This window comes from Heterocephalus glaber, unplaced genomic scaffold, assembly GCF_053883595.1.
Source record: "Heterocephalus glaber isolate CG9 unplaced genomic scaffold, H.glaber_assembly_v1.0 deba00001760, whole genome shotgun sequence".
Lineage (NCBI taxonomy): Eukaryota > Metazoa > Chordata > Mammalia > Rodentia > Bathyergidae > Heterocephalus > Heterocephalus glaber.
The window spans coordinates 1,461,878-1,480,557 of record NW_028258457.1 but is presented as its reverse complement, the minus strand read 5'-3'; the positions used below and the strand labels follow the sequence as shown (position 1 = coordinate 1,480,557).

Below are 18,680 nucleotides of genomic sequence, written 5' to 3'. Positions count from 1 at the left end.
AAAATGAATTTATAAGTGTAATTTTTGGGGCCTCAGAACCAATTATTCGATTTTCTTTTCCTTCCTTCCTTCCTTCCTTCCTTCCTTCCTTCCTTCTTTCTTTCTTTCTTTCTTCCTTTCTTTTTTTCCAGTACCAGGAATCAAACTCAGGACCTTGAACTTGACAGGCAGGTGCAGTGCCACTGAGCTACATCCCCAGCCCCTCCATTATTTCTTGTGGGAAAGATATGTTCAGTTCTTGAACTTTTTGGTGTTCAAATGCAAAGTTGGAATGAACTGAGTTCTACAACCGAGGTTTCGCTGCATAGTCCCCAAGGCCACAGCCCCATGACTTACGCACTCCAACCAGGCCCCACCTCTCAGTGGCCCTGTCTGCTCTGAACCTGTCCATGGGACAAGCTGGCCACCTCTCCAGGACTCTTTGTCTGGCGGAGTTTGGAGGCAAAGGGGACCGGCACGGCGGGGGGCAGTAGGGTGAGCTGTGCCCGGAGGTTGGGTCTCCCAGGGTGGGACTAGTGCCCTTAGGGAGGGCACCACAGTGTGCTCTGCGACTCTCCACCCCGAGAGGCCACTATCTGCCGGCCTGGAGCATCCTCACTGGAGTCCAGCTTGCCGGCACCTTGACCTGGGTTTCTGGCCTCCGGACTGTGGGAAATGAGGTTCTCCTGTTTCAGCCACCTGCGCGCTGGTGCTTTGTTATGGTGCCCCTGTAAGACAGGATAGTAACAGCGTGAGTTCCTGCAGCTCCGGGGCACAGCACCTTGTGTGTAGATTTCTCTCAAGTCTGTCCAGTTTTCTTTTTCATTCCTTTGTTCGTTTGTTTGTCTTGTTTTGTTTTGGAGATGGGGTTTTGCTGTACAGTCCAGGCTGCCTGGCTGACCTTGAACTTGCAGGGACCCTCTTGCCTCAGCCCCCCAGGTCCTAGAATGACAGGCTTGCCTCATCATGCCCAGGTGAGGGGCTCCTATTTCAGTTGGAGGAGCACAAAAAGCCTCTCACTTCCAACTGTGTAGCCTGCACCCTGAATCCTCCTGCCTCTCCCATTGCTGCTGAACCCCACAAATGTCTTTGGGCCCCAATTTTGTCTCACCCTTTTTGCCCTCTCCCACATTCCCGAGTCCTTCCTGAGGCCCTTGCCGGGCTGCCCTGAGTCTATTCTGCTCTCTGGAATTTCTACCATGCACAGATTTCTCAGCCGTGGGCTCACTTCTGCCCATTTCATTCATTTGTTATCCGAAATTGCCTTTGTCACCGGCTTTAGGGAAACTCTTTGCTCCTGTTCACATGATCCCCGTGACATGGCAGCAACATGGAGGTCACCCTGTGCTTCTGGGAGCCCTGTGCCAGTCATGGCCTACTCTCACGGCTGCACCCAGGGGTTCTCGGCCTGGTGGCTGCGGGGAGACAGCACCCTCATGTCAACCTGGGCCCACAAATGCTGAGACCATAGCCACCCTCCCAGAGCCTGGCCTACCCTGGGCCTCTTTTTCCATTTTTTTGTTTTGTTTTTTTGAGACAGGGTCTCACTATATAGCCCAGGCTGGCCTCAGGCTCATGGCAATACTCCCTCACCCTCCGAGTGCTGGGATTACAGGCATGAGCCACCACGCCCAGCTCCCCCAGATCTCATGGATCCCCAGCTGCCTGGCCAAAGCTGGCCCAGCCCCCTTCCCTGCTCTGCCTGTACCTCCCCATGCTGTGACCCCAGCCCACCCTACCATCCGGCCCCGCCACAGCTGCTGTTTATAGATCGGCCGGGTGGTGTGGAGCCCTGAAAGCTCATTAAGGCCTGCGTTCCTTTTACAGATGAAGTTTCCTATGCTCTCTTCTCCTCTGCCCGCCCCTCATCCCTCCCCGCTTTCTGAACACCGTATTTATTTGAGTTAGGAAAATAATGAGGTCCCTGAGGTCATACACAACACATCGGTGCTGTAATCAAAGTCTGGCCTCGGGATTAAACTTATAGAGGGATCTGTGTGCTGGTGTGCGAGTCCCCAACCTCGCCTGCCTCACTGGCTGTAGGGACAGGGAATTAGCTGTGTCCCAGCAAGTGGCCCGCATCCTCCCTCGGGGTCTGTGGATGGGACCCCCCACTGTCCGTTCAAAACATCTCAGGCTGAAGGGAAGAACGGGGTGCGGGGGTGGGGGCCGGTTGGGTCCTCCTTCGTGGAGGTGGCTGTGTCTGGGGTCTTGGGGGAACTGGGGCTCCCAGGTGTGGGGGCTGCCAGGAGTGCAGAAGGCAAGGAGATACCAGAGAAGGGGACCCCCACAGGTGCACCCAGCCTGACACCCACTACTGAAAACCAAGTGGAGTGGGGTGAATCATGTCACCTACAAAGTTCATATCCATAAAAAGCTGTCGGTAGTGGTGTGTACGTGTTGTTCCAGCTACTCCTGAGGCTGAGGCAGGAGGATGGCTTGAGCCCAGGTTTTGTCTGCTTGTTTGCTTTTGTATACATGGTACTGGGGATTGAGACAGGCCCTTTACACTGAGGTACAACTCCAGCCATTTTTGAGGGTTTTAAGAATTTTTTTGTTTTTGAGAAAGAGTCTTGCTAGGTTGCTAAGTTACCCAGGCTGGGCTCCTCCTGGCTCAGCTTCCCAGAGTGCTAGCCTGACAGCTGTCCTCCACTACCCCTAGCTGACCCCAGGATTTTGAGACCAGTCTGGGCAAGTTAGTGAGATGCTGCCTCAAATGATGGGAGGGAGGGAGGGAGAGAATGAGAGAGAGAAAAAAATAATCGTGTCCATGGGGAACTTGAGAATATGACCTTCTTTGCAAGTAGTCTTGGCAGATGGCTCACTTAGGGATCTCAAGAGGAAACCCTTGAAAGGGAGCCCCTAAATACGCTGAATGGCATCTTCCTGAGAGGAAGGAGAGCACTTGGAGACAGACAGGAGGAAGGGAGAGGTCCGGAGAGGACAGAGGTGGTCAGGGTGACAGTGCTATAGCCCCAGAAGCTGGAAGAACAAGAGGGCGCCTCTCCCAGAGCCCCAGGGGAACATGGCCTTCCCCGGGCCTTGGCTTCAGAATGTGACCTCCGGAACAGTGAGAAGACGTTTCTCTTTTAAGCCACCATGCTGTAGTCACATTGTGCAGCAGCCCCAGAACACTCACATATAAGTAAGTCCCAGGGCCCGGCTCACACAGAATGAAACCTGACTCCTGGCTGTGGCCCCTCTGTCCCCTGCAGGCAGCTCTGCCCTCCTTCAGCCACCTGGTCAACCCCATTTCTATCCGTGGGTCTCCTTCTGTGGACACACCAGCTTCCCAGTGGCCAGCTAAATGCCTGCCTCTGAGCCTTTGCACCTGCTGTTCCCTCTGCCTGGCAGCTCTGCTTTTAAGCCCCAGCCAAAGGATTGAGGCTTCTCCTCATTGAGCTCCCATGCCTACTTTTGTGTGTATTCAAGGCCATATGCACACACACACATGTGCACACACATGTGCACACACACACTTGTTTAGTATCTGTCTCTTCACTGGATATCAGGTTCACACAGGCAGGCTTAAAAAAAATTGCGGGGGGGGACAGTACTGGGTATTGAACCAGGGCCTTCACACTGAGCTACATCGTCAGCCCTTTTTATTTTTTTATTTTTTATTTTTTTTGGTTCCAGGGATTGAACTCGAGTCCTTGCGCTTGCGCAGCAGGTGGCGAAACCACTGAGCTAAATCCCCGGCCCAGCCCTTTTTATTTTTTATTTTGAGACAGAGTCTCATTAAGCCAGTAAATTGTCTGGGCTGAGCTCTACCTTGAGATCCTTTTGCCTCAGTCTCCCCGGGTGCTGGAGAGGACGGACTGCAGCACCACACCCTGGCGAGGACTTTGGGGCAGGTGCTGTGGATGAAGCCTAGGGCCTCCTGCACACTGAGCTCAAGTTCTGCCTCAGATGCACCCCAAAGTGGGCAGGGCTTTTTATCTTGGTCACCATGGTCCCCCTGTGTCCAAGAAGGAGGTGCCAGATCTAATATGCAGCACAAATAGCAAATGAGCCATTGAAAAGGCCCACAGTGCCCTGGTCTCCCGTCCTTCCATTGGGGACACTCCTGTGCTCTGCCTGGCCCAGAGCCAGTGGGGTGCTGGCCTTGGGGACTGGGGTCAGGAGTGTGGTCCTCCCCTGACTCAGGCGGGGCATCTCAGGCTCGGTGAGCTGCAGAGCTGGGCCCACCTCCCCCTCTTGCCTGGCCTGAGCATGCAGTGCTGGTGACATTTACAGAGCTTAGGGCAGCCTTGGTGGAGGGAGGGGATGAAGGCAGGGAGGCCATGGGGTTTGCAGCCTGCCTGTGAGAGGGAGCGAGACTCTGTGCAGGTGTGTGTGGGTAACCACACATGATTGTGCAAATGTGTGAGCAGGTATGAGCGTGTATTTGCATGTGTGTCTTTGTGGAGCAATGTCTGTATGCACAGAGTGTGTCAAAGTGTGTGAGTGTGCCTGGACACATGCGTACGAGAGTGTGTGCATGCATGAGTGTGTGTTGCATGTGCACGACTTCCTGTGTGTAAGCCTGTGGATGGGTAGTGTGGGCACTGGCTGTAGGGGTGTGCATGGATGCATGTGTGTTCTGCAGCAGGGACCCCTTTGACCTGCACACCACCCACCCTGACCTCGGGCCTCCCTCCTGTTGCCCCCTGGCCCTGCCCCATGGTCAAAGTGGCTTCCTCTCTCTTTCCTCCTGGTTTCCTCTGAACAATTCACAGTTGTGGGGACCCTGCCCTGACTCACTCTGGCTCTGGAGCAACAGGGAGGGCCTGGCCACCTGGCCACCTCAGGCCCCCCCGAGCGCCTGTACATGGCACTACCCAGGGCTGAGGGGCTGCCACGAGGAGGATGAGGATCTATGTCCATGGCACATTGTTCCCTCCTGTGCCCACGGAAGGGGAGGTGGGGTGGAGTGCAGGGTACCAGATGCTCTCTGCCCTCCGCCCCAGTGGTCCCCATCCTGGCTGCACACAAGAGCCACAGGGGAGGGGGGCTTAAAATGTGTCTAGGTCCCAGCTCCTAGCCCATTCCGCCACACCCCAGTGGGAGGCTGGAGGTGGATGCCACAGAAGGGCATCAGGGCATGGGACTGGGGACCTCGGGGATCGGATCCCCTTCAGGGTGGGATGCACCTCAGGCTAGTCCCTAATGTGTGACAGCCACAGTCCCCAGAAGTGACCACATTGCCCAGAGCAGTCCCCTCAGTGAGAGTGGGGTGTGGGATGAAGGGGCCTGAAATGGGAGCAGTAGCTGCCCCTGTGTCCCCTGGGGCCCTGAAGGTGTGGTCCCCACAGGGCCTTGCTTCCTGCCATGGTGTCTCCCAAGGCCCTGGAGCGAGGAGGGCACCACAGCAGGGTGGGCAGAGGAGAACAGAGCCAGGTGGCTGCAGAGGACTGTGAGAAAACGGGCCAGGGCTCCCCCAGATGCCCCACACCCTGGACGGCACTGAAGGCAATGATTTCTGCCTGGCTCCTCAGCTGTGCTGCCAAGGGCTGCAGATTAAGAATCAATTAAGAGCGGGAAGGATTTGCAGGCAGAGGCAGGGAGCTGGGGGCGCCAGCTGAGATGGATGGGGGTGACTGGCAGAGGCAGATGAGGGGCTCGGTCAGCCAGGGGGAGCTCCCTGGAGACAGAAGTCAGAGCCGGGGAAGCAAGGGCCGTTTGTGCATTGTTATGAACCAACTGTTTCATGTGGCAAGGCGGAAGGGATGCATGTGTTTGTTAAATAAAAATATGATGGTAATCAAGGCCAAGCCTAGTCCCAGCTGTCCATGGGTGACAGCCATCATGGCACCCAGGTTAGTGGCCCCATCCTGCATGACAGAGTTCTAGGAGACCTTGTAAGGACCTAGTTTTCTCTCTTTTCTCAAGGTTTTGTGTGTGTGTGTGTGTGTGTGTGTGTTATTGTACTGGGGATTGAACCCCAGTACATCCCCAATCCTTTTTTATTTTTTGAGACAGGTTCTTGCTACATTGCCCAGGCTGGTCTTGAGCTTGCGATCCTCCTGGTTTAACCTCCCGGAGCACTGGGATGACAGATGCACACCTGCACGCCCAGTGCGTGTGTACTTCTTAAGAATGACTCTAGGGCCAGGGATTTAGCTCAGTGGTTTCGCCGCCTGCTGCGCAAGCACAAGGACCCAAGTTTGATCCCTGGTACCAAAAAAAAAAAAAAAAAAAAAAAAGAATGACTCTAGAATGTGTTGGGAAGGCTGCATCCTGGTACCAGACAGAACTGGCCAGTACAGCCTAGGCTTTGTTCCTGTCCCCACTAAGTTTTTTTTTTCCCCCCTTTGGTACCGGGAATCAAACTCAGCACCTTGCGCTTGCAAGGCAGGAGCAGCACCACTGAGCTAAATCCCCAGCCCTAGGCTCGTACTCTTCAAGGGCCCACCACCTCTCACTGTACCACATGAACTCCTGGGGGATGAGCCATTTGCAAACCACAGCACCTAGGCTCTGCAGACACTGGGGGGCTGCTCAGGTTGGGGGCCAGAAGCCCAGCCCTCCTCCCTCAAGTTGAAGCAATCCTAGAGGCAAGTCACACTCAGAGCTCCTTGTGAGGTCAGGAGGGGCGGACCCAACTGAACTCACTGACTGCTTTGTCTCCAGAGTCCCTGCCCCAGCAAATGACCTCACTGCAGACTCTGCCTCTGGCACTCGAAGGTTGAAAGGTGGTCTGTCCCCTGGGGAACTCAAGCTGGGATGTAGTTGTCATTGGAACTGTAGTAAGAGGCAATGCCTTTAAGAAGAGATTGGGCCAGGTATGATGCCACAGGCCTGTCATCCCAGCCCTCTTGGAGGCTGAGGCAGGAGGATTGCATGTTCAAACCCAGCCTGCGTGAGTTAGTAAGACCCTGTATCAAAATCAAAATAAAAAATGAGCTGGGGATACAGCTCAGTGCAAAGGCCCTGGGTTCCATCCCCAGTACCCACCCCCATCAATAAAGTGATTGGGTCAGGGGCCTCAGTCCTCGGGGATGCGCTGGTGCTCCCACCCTCGGACAATGCACAGGGGTCCTTGTCAGGGCAGCCCCTGGCCTCGTACTTCCCTACCTGCAAACCCGTGCATGAAATAACCCCTTTTTAAAAGTTGGGTACTGGGGATTAAACCCGGGAGCAGTCTGTCACTCAGCTACACCTCCAGCCCTTTTTATTTTGAAACAGGCTCTCAGTGGTCCAGGCTGGCCTTAAACTTGCGGTTCTCCTGCCTCAGCCTCCTGAGTCCCTGGGACTATGAGCATGGGCAACCATGCCTCCAACACTCACTTCCAATCCTCTCAGGCTCCTGCCCCACGCTGGCCTCCCTAAATTCCACCTTGGCCTCTACAGCCCAGCTATGTCCAGAAAGGAAAAGTGTCAAAGAACTTGTGGGCATACAGTATTATAAAACCCACATGTCTGCTGGGCCTGGTGGTACACGGCTGTCATCCCAACACTCAGGAGGCTGAGGCAGGAGGATCACTGTGAGTTTGAGGCCAGCCTAGACTACATAGCAATATCCTGTCTCAAAAAAAAAAAAAAAAGGGCCAGGGATTTAGCTCAGTGGTTCCACCGCCTGCCCCTCAAGCGCAAGGACCTGAGTTCAATCCCAGGTACCAAAAAAAAAAAAAAAAACCTACCCCAAATAAATAAATACATACATAAATAAAATAAAACCAGCATGTCTGATTTTTATTTGCTTTGGTTCATGAACGCGTCTGTTTGCAAACAAAAGCATTTGACAAAAATTTGCTTCCGTTTGCAAACTCTACATTGAGTGACAAACACAAACATGGCCATCTTTCTTGCACACAGATGCAGCCATCTTCCTCAATATCATAAAACAAATTAAGTTGATAAACTTAGGCACCACTGTGCTAGTAAGCTTCCTGTTGCTGTAATGGAATACTGGAGGCTTCTAACTTGTACGTGGGTATGTGTCCCTGTGTGTGTGTGTACCCTAATTTTGGACTCAGTGATTTGACCTACAATTTCTCACCTTTGTGGTGGGTTTCCTGGGCTGTAACCCCACCATTGATTGACGAGCACATGTGTGTGTTAGCCAGCTTTCCATACTGTGACAAAATACTTAAAGAGAAAACTCAGCTGGGTATGGTGAGATATACTTGTCATCTCAGCCCTCTGGGAGGCAGAGGGAGGAGGAGCCCAAGTTTGAGCCCAGCCTGGGCAACACAGTGACTTAGTAAGAACTTGTCTCAAAATATATAAAGGGTTTGGGGAGGAGCTCAGTGTGAAGGCCCTGGGTTCCATCTCTATTATAGGAAGGAAGGAGGGAAGGAAGGATTTATTTTATCTCCCAGTTTTTTGTGGTACCAGGAACCAAACTCAGGACCTTGTGCTTGTGAGACAGTTAATGGCACCACTGAGCTAAATCCCCGGCTCTTAGCTCCCAGGTTTTCTTAGCTCCATTGCTTCCAGGGCTGTGACAATGAGGAACTTTGCTTCAGGGGGCAGATGCCGGTGCAAGGCTGCTCTCCTTGTGTCAGCAGGTGGGGCAGAGGGAGAGACAGAGAGAGAAGGGCCTTTGAGCCTTTCCCCCAGGGGCCAGTCCAGTTGATGTCCCCTGCTCTCCCCCTGCACCGAGGTCCCCAGCATCCACCGAGGCTGAGGCCAGGAGGGAGGGCAAGGGCTTAGCCATGACCGGAGATGCTGGGGGGGCGGGTGGCTGTCCGTGGGGTGATGGCACAGTGTCACCATTTCTGTCAGGACAGAGCACCTCGACCGCGGGGTGGGGGTGGGGGAATGCCAGGCCCTGGGAGAGGGGTTGGACCTCTCCAGCTCTTGCCATAAACTATCAGTTGAACAATGCTAATTGCTCCTTGTAGCCCGGATCACAGAGGCCACACTTCTGAGCTGTCACAGGAAGCTACCGTGCCTCAACTGTAGGTCCCCATGCCACATCAAGGTCACAGATTCAAGCGTCTTTAGAGACCAAGGGCAGGAATGACAAAGGGCAAGGCAGGGACAGGGACACATGGCGTCCTCCAGGGCTTCTCACGTTTTTCTCTTTTTAGACAGAGACGGGAACAGAGCTGGGTCTGGCTGTGTTTAAGACTAGTGAAGGTGCTGGGCTTGGTGGTGAAGGTCACCAACCCTTGGTCACAGTGCTGGGAGGCAACAGGGGACAGCAAGGAATGGGGCACACTGAGAAGAGCATGTCTGTCACCTGCTGGTCAACTTCACCTGCAGAGATGCAAGCTCAAGGTTACCAAATTTTCTAGCCGGGCGTAGTGGTGCATGCCTGTCATCCCAGCACTGGGGAGGCCGAGGTAAGAGGATTGCTGTGAGTTCAAGGCCAGCCGGGATTACACAGCAAGTTCAAGTGCAGCCTGAACTGTATAGCAAGATTCTGTCTCAAAAAAAAAAAAAAATCCAGATTTTTTTAATTTTTCTAGAAAAGCCAGAGATCTGCATATATTTGTCAGCTTCATGTTGCTATAATAGAATACTGAAGGTTGCTAACTTATAAAGACAAAAGGTTCATTCAACTCAGGGTCAGAGGCTTCTGTGCTGTTCCAGGGAGGAGCCCCTGGATGGGGGCCATGGAGGAGACAGAGAAGCTGCACCCTCATTCTGGAGCGGAGGAGAGGACTGAAGGCCCCGCCTCCATGACCTCACTTCCTCTGAGGCCCTGCCTCCTCCAACGGGGCCACTTTATGGACCTTCATCCACAGGTGTCTAGGGGCCCCCAAACCAGCACCCAAACCAGGACACTGGACCTTTTTTTTTTGGCACCGAGGGTGGAACCTAAGGCTATCACACTGAGCCGTATCCTCAGCCTTTTTTTTTTTGGTCCCGGGGATCAAACTCGGGACCTTGCGCTTGTGAGGCAGGTGCCGGAACCACTGAGCTAAATCCCCGGCCCTATCCTTTTTTTACTTTTTATTTTGAGACAGGATCTTGCTAAGTTGTACAGGCTAGGCTCACACTTGGGATCCTCCTGCCTCAGCTTCCCAGAAAGCTGGGATGACAGATGTTTGCCATCACACCCAACTGGCAGTAGACTTTTGTACAAAATCATGAACTATTTAAATGTCCCTCATCAACCCAAATATTTCTCAAACAAAGTATATCCGTGGGCTGCATTTGTCTTGTTTGCATCCTCTGCACCAAGGAAGTTACAGTTCTAAGAACCTGATCTATTCTTCCTGAACTCCCAAGCCTTTACTTTTTCCATCTTCCTAGCCTGCCCTCTCACTCCCAGTGGAAAACTCCTATTCATCCTGAAAAACTCTGCAAAACTCTTCAGGACTCACCCAGAGACGAAGTCCCCTGGCACCCCAAGGGCATTTTCTTATTTTGTTGAGTAGATTTACAGTACTTGTGGCTTTTCACCTGCAATGAATGAGCTACATAGAGACCAGGAAGTGAGTCTTGTTCAGTCCTGGTTCAGGAGCTGGCATGATGGACCCTAAGCTGAGTGGAAAAGCATCCTTGCCATGCCCCATCCTGCTTATCTTGTGTCCACGGCTGCAGCGAGTTGTGTGGAAACTGGCTCTTTTTTTTTCTTGTTGTTTGGTTTTGTGGTAGCAGAGGACACTGCTCACCCCAGGGCAACCAGAAGACAGCAAGACAAACTGAGCAGCCAGGGTGAACCAGGAGGGGTGAGCAGCCCCGCCAAACCTCTGCTCCCACCTGGCGATCCTTCCCCTCTGGCTTCAGTGGGAAATGGAGGCATCCCCACCTACCTCTCTTTGGAGTGTCCAGGGATATGGTTGGCTTTTTTTAACCTTTAAAAATCTGTTTAGGGGCCGGGGATTTAGCTCAGTAGCACCACACCTTCCTTGCAAGAGCAAGTTTGTGAGTTTGATCCCTGGTACCCCCCCAAAATAAATAAATAAATGAAATAAAAATCTGTTTATTAGAGCCAGGTGGGGGTGGTGCATGCCTATAATCCCAGCACTCTAGGGGGCTGAGGCAGGAGGATCGCAAGTTTGAGCTCAGCCTGGGCAACTTAATGACTTAGTAAAATCCTGTCTCAAAATTTAAAAGAAAATGTTTTTTAAAGGGCTGGGGATGTAGCCTGGTGTGAAGGCCTTGGTTTAAATTCCCAGTAATGAAAATAAAATCTTTCTACTGGAACATGAAAAATGTACAGCAAAGTGTGTATCACAAAGACAGATCAGTGATTTTCACAAAATGTAGTCCCATGTGCTATGGTTTGGATAAGTCTCCCCAAAAGACCTGTGTTCAAGGCTTGGACCCGACCCAGGGGTGCTATTGGGAGGTGATGGAACCTTTAAGAGGTGGGGCCTAATGGGCGGAAGTGAGGTGGGGGGGCATGGCTGGAGGGGGTTCCTGGGACCCTGGCGGCTTAGTTTGTCTTTCTGTCCTCAGGTTTCCCTGAGGTGAGCAGTGTCCTCTGCCACATGCTGCCACCACCACATTCTGCCTCACCACAGGCCCCAAAGACACCTACGGCTGGGATCCTCTGAAGCCATGAGCCAAAGCAACCCTTCCCTCTGTGTAAGTTGTTTGTATCAGGTCTTCTGTCACAGTGCTGCAGGGCTGACCTTGCATACTGTGTTTCTAGCACCAGGCCAAGAACAGGGTGTCCTCAGCCCCATGGAACCCCTGCTGTGCTCTCTTCCACCCCCACTCCCCAGGGTAGCCACAATCCCAATTTCTATCACCACAGAATTGTTCTGCCTGTTAACAACTTCACAGACAGCACTGAACTATCTGCTGTGCTCTCAATTGGTTTCTTTCTTCTGCTATTGTGCTGGAGCAGTCCATGTTGTCATGCCTAGCAGTGGCCTGCCCTTTTCCTTGCTGCATGTTATGGTCCAACTAAACTACACTATAATTAATGTTAATTCCACTCTCTTGGGCACTTGGACATCTTCCACGGTCTTAGTCCATTTTTTGATACTGTAACTGAATGCCATAGACTGGGTACTTTATAAGGAAAAGAGGTTTACTCGTGTTTCTGAAAGCTAGAAAGTTCTAGATCTGGGGTAGCTCCATGAGGTGAGTGTTTTCCTGCTGGTAGGGACTCTGTGGAGTCCCAAAGAGGCTCAGGGAATCATGTCACAAGAGGAACTGAGCACTCTCCTTGTCTTTTTTTTTTTTTTTTTGGGTACTGGGGATTGAACTCGTGACCTTGTGCTTGCAAAGCAGGCGGTGGAACCACTGAGCTAAATCCCCGGCCCCATTATTTGTTTTTTGAAACAGGATCTTGCTAAGTTGCTCAGACTAGGGTCAAACTTGCAATCCTCCTGCCTCAGCCTCCTGAATGCTGGGATTACAACCATCTGCCACCACACCTGGCTCAAGCGCTGTATTTTTTTTTTTTTTGGGTTCTGGGGATGGAACTTGGGACCTTGCCCTTGTGAGGCAGGTGGTGGCACCACTGAGCTAAACCTCTGGCCCTCAAGCGCTGTATTTTGAAGACACTATTCCTGACCTCCCTCCAAACCTAAATTAGGTTCCCCTCATTATTGTCATAGCCCCTATCCTTTTCTGCCATGGCATTTATCATAACTGAATAATGACAAATCTGTGTGATGCAGGTGTTCACTTCAGCCATGTCTAGGTACCTGTCATGTTCAGTTTCTTTTTTTTTTTGTACTGGGGATCAAACTCAGGACCTTGCACTTTCGATGCAGCATGTTCAGTTTTTTAACATGGGTTGCAGGTGGATGGTTTTCTGTTCTTTAACCTATACATTCAAAAATATATTTAAGGGGCCGGGGACTCAGCTAAGTGGTTTATATATATATATATATATATATATATATATATATACTTTTTTTTTTTTAACGGCTGAGAGTGTAGCTTGTGGTGAAATACCTGCATAGCATGCACAAAGCTCTGGGTTCCATCCCCAGCACTCCAAAAATAAAACCAATCGACCAAAAACCCCTTATATTTAATATGCACATAACCCTCAACTTCCTTTGAGGAATCTCTAAGTGCTTTTCTAACATTAATTCATTTAATTGAATTCTCAAAGTAACCATATTAGGCTGGTTTTATTATCATTTTTTTTTCTGGTCCTGGGTATGAAATCAGGACTTCCTGCATGCTAGGTAAGCACTCTACACTGCGCTCTACTCCAGTGAGGATATAGAGGAACAAAGGGACCATCCACCCCTAGAGGTTCAGCATCATATCTTGTATCCTAGAGGCTTCTGAGTGGCAGACTGCCTGATAATGGAAGAGGGAGGATCTGATAGAAGCGGTTTCTGGACCTGGAAGTGGAATAATCACTTCCTTTGCGTCCTATTGATTAGAACATAGTCACGTGATCCTGGCCAGGCATAAGGGAAGCTGGGAAATGTAGTCTTTCTGTGTGTACAGGTACAAGAAACAGGTTTGGTGAGACTGTGACTTTGTGGTCGCCATATTTCCTGAGTACCTGGTAAATACCATGTACTTTATCTGTGTTATTAGTGCTGATAAATAAATAAATAAATATTGTAAATGAATAAATGATTTTAAATGATTTTTAAATAAACAGAAATTAAATTTTTAATTAATTAAAATTTAAATACATTATTGCAAATAAATAAAGTATATAAAGTGATTACAGGATCCATGTGTGCATGGAGAGAGGGTGTGGGGTAACAAAGTGGGGGCTGATTCTGTCCATCTAGAGGGGCCAATGGTCCCAGATGGGCAGGGCCCACTCCCAGATAGAATAGATCCAGCCTGCAGGGTGCAGTACTAACTGCCCCTGACATCTCCTTTCTTCCTTTTAGAATTATAGTCCCCTGAGTTTCATCTGGGTGCTTGACTGCCCTGTAAAAGACTACATATCCCAGTCTCCCTTGCAGCTAAGTGTGGCCACATGACTACATTCTGGCCAATGGGATGTGCACATAAGTAATGCATGAGACTTGGTGGTATGACCTTCTAAGGAAATATTTGCCTTCTTCCGCTTTCTCGTGTTCCCAGATTAGACGAGATCAGGTCCATTCAGGGTGGTATGGCCGTAGGTTCACGTACCCAGATTAGGGGTGCCTTGGGGAATTTCAGAGTGAATCCACAGGTGACACAGATGATGGAACTGTCCCACTAGTCCTTAGATCATTATTGTCTAGATACCTATATAAGCTAGAAATAGAGTTTTCTCTTGTTATAGCCTCTTCCCTGGCCTCTTTGATACAGCATCAAGGCTTGTGTCTGACTAATGCAGGACCAGCCCTCACCTCCAGGCTTATACTTAAGTGCTGAGCCAGCTCCTTCATTCCTGTCCTAAAAAAGAATGCTGAAATCTAGGATTTACTCTAGTATGATGAATAGGGCCAAGAAGGGAGGAACAAGAGGAAAGTGGCAGGTTAAGGCCAAACTTCATATGTTCAGTGTTAATGTACCTTCTCCCTCACTCATCACTCTACTCTGAGCCTTGGGCTAGGAATTCTGATAGCTGGGACTCTTTAGCATTTCTCTCTTGTTCTACAATTTTCCTTTAAGGATCTACCTCAAAACCACTTTTGGGGGGCTGGGGATTTAGCTCAGTGGTTTCACTGCCTGCTGCATAAGCTCAAGGACCTGGGTTCGATCCCTGGTACAAAAAAAAACAAACCACTTTAGTCAAAGTAGAGCACTCCATAAAAATGCACCTGGATCCAGATGTGGTGGTTCATGGCTGTAATCACAGCACTGTGGGAGACTGAGGCAGGAGGATTTCGAATTCAAGCCCAGTTTAGGCAACATAGCAACTTAGTGACATCCTGCCTCAAAGTAAAAATTTTAAAAGGGTTAGGGATGTAGCTCAGTGTGAAGGCCCTGAGTTCTAAGCCCAGTACCATTTAAAAAATATACCTGTAAGACTGGGGATTGAGCTCAGTGGTGCTGCTGCCTGCCGTGCAATTGCAAGGTCCCTGGTACCAAAAAATATATATATATATGTGTGTGTGTGTGTGTGTGTGTGTGTGTGTATGTGTGTGTGTGTGTATATATATATATATGTGACTTGTTTAATTGTTTAATATTGTGTGGGAAGACGTGCAGATCTGGACAAGATGGTCATGCAGGATGACGTTTATGCTCACAGATTCCTACAAATTGTGTAGGGAAGTACTGGGGTTGATCGAGGGACAGGAAGAGGTGGAAGACATGGCCCAGAGACTTTATGGGGTTATTGTGGGTTATTCTGGAACTTTGGGTAGGTTTTGGATGGGATAGTTTGGATCACTTGAGTGGGTCCTGGTTATAAGGAGTGGTCTCCAATTGTCCCACCGGTGACCCTTAGGTGTTTTACGGCAGGGGAAATTTTTACTTGGTGTTTGATAGGAGATACAGATGCTCCCCCTATGGTTTTGCTTTCTGTGGTTTCACATACCCACAATCTACTACTGTCCAGAAATGTTAAACAGAAAAGTCCAGAAAGAAACAATTCACCCTATTAAATTGCACCCTATGCTTAAGAGTGATGAAATCTCCTGCTGTCCTGTGACATCCCACTCAGGATGGAATCATTTTTGTTTGTTTGCTTTTTTGAGGCAAGGTCTTGCTATGTAGTTCAAGCTGACCTTGTACTATGTATCCCAGGCTGGCCTTGAACTCCCACCGATTCTCCTGGCTCAGTCTCCTGAATGCTGGGATTATAGGCATTTGCCAACATGCTCGGATGGGAATCACTCATTTGTCCCATGTATCCACCCCATATATGCTACCCTCCTGTCAGTTACTTAGTAAAATGCCAGGTGTCACATCACCTGTCATGAGATCACTGCTTTGAAGGAACCCTTATTTTACTTAAGAATGGTCTCAAAGTGAAAGAGTAGTGATATACCACAGGACACTGTACATGCTCCTTGTAAATGAAAAGGTGAATGTTTTTAGCTTTTGTAGTTGTTGTTTGCTTTTGTTTTTTGGAGACAGGATCTCGCTATGTAGTCCAGGGTGGGCTTGAACTTGGTGCAATTGTGCCTCAGCCTTCTGAGGGCTGGGATTATAGGCATGCACCACCATGCCCTGCTCAAGGTGAACATTTATTGTAGTTGTGTAGATATAGGAAAAATATAGTAGATGGAGGGGTTGATTCTTTTTTTATGAAAAAATAAAACCAAATTTCATAACCAAATAATAAGAGAATAACAATAGTAAATACACTGTGTGTTGTTATCTTCAAAGTGGTTACTCAGAGTACAAAACATAAACCAAGAAGATTCTTACAAACAATAAAAAAACAGATAATAACACAAAACTTTCTTTTCCATGAATGTAGGGGTTGATTTCTATCCATGGTTTTGAGATCACTAAGGAAGCAGCCCACTTAGAGTCTCTTTTGGACCTAATTCACTTTCTGAGTTAAATATTAGCCCAGGACCAGGATCCCCAGGGCTAAACACAAAAGGAGGAAATAACTGGGCGATTTAGCTTAGACACAGTAAGTCTCTAGGCATGTACCCAGGGTCTTCCATAGCCCATGGCCTCCACAACCCTAATTACCATGTCATTGACTATGTAGATTTGACTCCTCCTCCATGGGTGTGGTCGCCATGACAGTTCCTCTGAGGGCCATGAAAGGTAAAAACTCTCTGAGGGAGGGATGGAGCCAAACTGCTCACTGGTGAGCCAAACTGCTCAGATCAATCCCTCAATCCCACCCCAAACACCCCTCTTTCTGTACTGGAGATTGAACAAGGTCCTTCAGCACCAAACTCTTTTGACTGACCCCTCCCACCTTGGGAAGTGTACTTTCATTTTCAAATGAATCTTTGATCTTGTCTGCTCCTTGGGGTGACCTGCTCAGCTCTTTGTTCAGGACATCAAGAACCTGGACAAGACTCCAAATGTGGTAAGTTTCATGCATGCCCTGGGGTCCTGGAACTGTCCCTGTGGAGCCGGGCACCTGCAGGTCGGGGTGTATGTATCAGAGCATCGGACAGGGCAGTCACTTGCAGGCCCCTGGGAATTAGCTTGTGTAGGAGGTGTGGTGTTTCCAGGATCCATAGGGCCTCAAATATCAAAGCATCATTTTAAAAACACAGAAAAAGCTGGGTGTGGTGGCACACACCTGTAATTTCAGCCCTTGGGAGGCTGAAGCAGGAGGATCATGAGTTTGAGGCCAGCAATTGGTGCAGGTGGAGCTTTTTCCCTGCTAGGGTAGCTAGGCTGTTGGGACAAAAGTCAGGAACCATAGGGACGTCTTTTCTCAAGGGGTGAGGGCTGGCCCCAGAGACAAAGTGAGTTAGCAGGTGGTTGTACATCCTTCTGATTCAGTCTTCAAGTTGATCACTGTACAGGGCTATAAATTCAGGCCCAGCCATGGCGGGGCTCCCCGGGGTATGAACAGTGTGTATTTCATGGGCCCCTCCTCTTTCCCTGCTTCCCCCTCCTTATCCCCTCCCCTCTCCTCCTCCTCCACCACCTTCCTCCTCCTCCTCCCTCTCCACTGGGGATTGAACCCGGGTCCTTCACACTGAGCTACATCCTCAGGCTTTCTGTTTTTTATTTTGAAACAGGATCTCGCTAAATTGCCCGGGCTGGACTTGAATTTTCAATCCTCCCTGTCTCACTCTTCCAAGTAGCTGGGGTGACAGGCATGCAGCACCACGCCCAGCTTCACGGCTACTTTTTATCCTGGTGGATGGCTTAGTGCTTAACTGTCCAACCTGTGACCAGGTGTCCCTCTCACGGGAAACTTATAAATCATCCTGGCAGATGCCCTGGGGGCTTTTCTCTGACCAGCATCCAGTCCATTCCTACCAATAGGGTCATTCTTTAGGAGCACCCCGAGCAGCAGAGAAGACAGAGTTGAGTAGGGCATGGTGGTGCACTTCTGTCATCCCAGCTCTCTGGGAGGCTGAGGCAGGAAGATTGCAAGTTTTAGCCCAGTTTGGGCAACTTAGTGGCTTTTGAGACCTGGTCTCAAAATAAAAAAGGGCTGGAGATGTAGCTCAGTGTGGAGGCCCTGGGTTCAATCCTTAGTATAAAAGAAGGAAGGAACGGAGGGGAGGGGAGGGAGGAAGCAAGTAGGCAGGCAAGCAGGGAAAGAAAGCAAAGGATTATTGGCGTTGCTCACCTAAGACCTATTGCTCAGGGGTCCCTGCTGTTCACAGGACGGAGCCGGGAGAAACTTCACACTGGTCCTGGTCCCACATGAGGCGCATGTTGCTATGCACCACAGTCACAGCAGGGTGAGGCTGGCTGGGCGTAGGCACCCAGGTGGGCATTCGAGGTGTGTACCTCGCTGGAGAAGGCAGGCGCGCCGCAGCGCATGCGCACTGGCCTCGGGCAGGGGAGCAGCTGGGTTTGGGACCCTTTGGTTTTATCATAAGCATGGGTTGGTCTTTGTTTTCTTTTCTTTTCTTTTGAAAACCTAGGGCTTTTGCACTGACCTGCATTCTCAGCCTTTTCTACTTTTTATTTTGAGACAGGGTCTCACTAAGTGGTTGAGTTCCCCGGGCTGGGCTCAAACTTGGGATCTTCCTGCCTCAGCCTCCTAAGGACCTGAGATGACAGGTGGAGACCACCACGCCTGGCCCAATTATAGGCTGAGCAGATTTAAGTAGAGGAGGCTGAGCTCTAATGTTTAGCTCCTTAAATGACTTCAAATTATATTTTCAATGTAGTGTGTATATTGAGATGCAACCTCATTGTTAATTGAAGAATATGTGTCCTGTTTGTTCTCTTTCTCTGGAAAACCCATCCTGAGACAGCAGAACGTAACAAACTGTCTCTCTAATCTGCATGACCCATTGCCTGCTCTTACCAGCTGAGAGGACTGAGGCCTAGGAGAG

The 18,680-nt window shown here is 50.0% G+C and overlaps 1 long non-coding RNA gene across 2 annotated transcripts in view; it reads left to right on the top strand.

The window, feature by feature from the left end:
- The window catches only part of LOC110347203 (uncharacterized), a 71,007-nt gene that overhangs the window by 13,094 nt on the left and 39,233 nt on the right, over nt 1–18,680 (top strand). For both annotated transcript variants that reach the window (XR_015447466.1, XR_002391652.2), the window contains exon 2: nt 11,323–11,451. This is a non-coding gene — a long non-coding RNA (uncharacterized LOC110347203). The remainder of the gene's footprint in view (nt 1–11,322; nt 11,452–18,680) is intronic.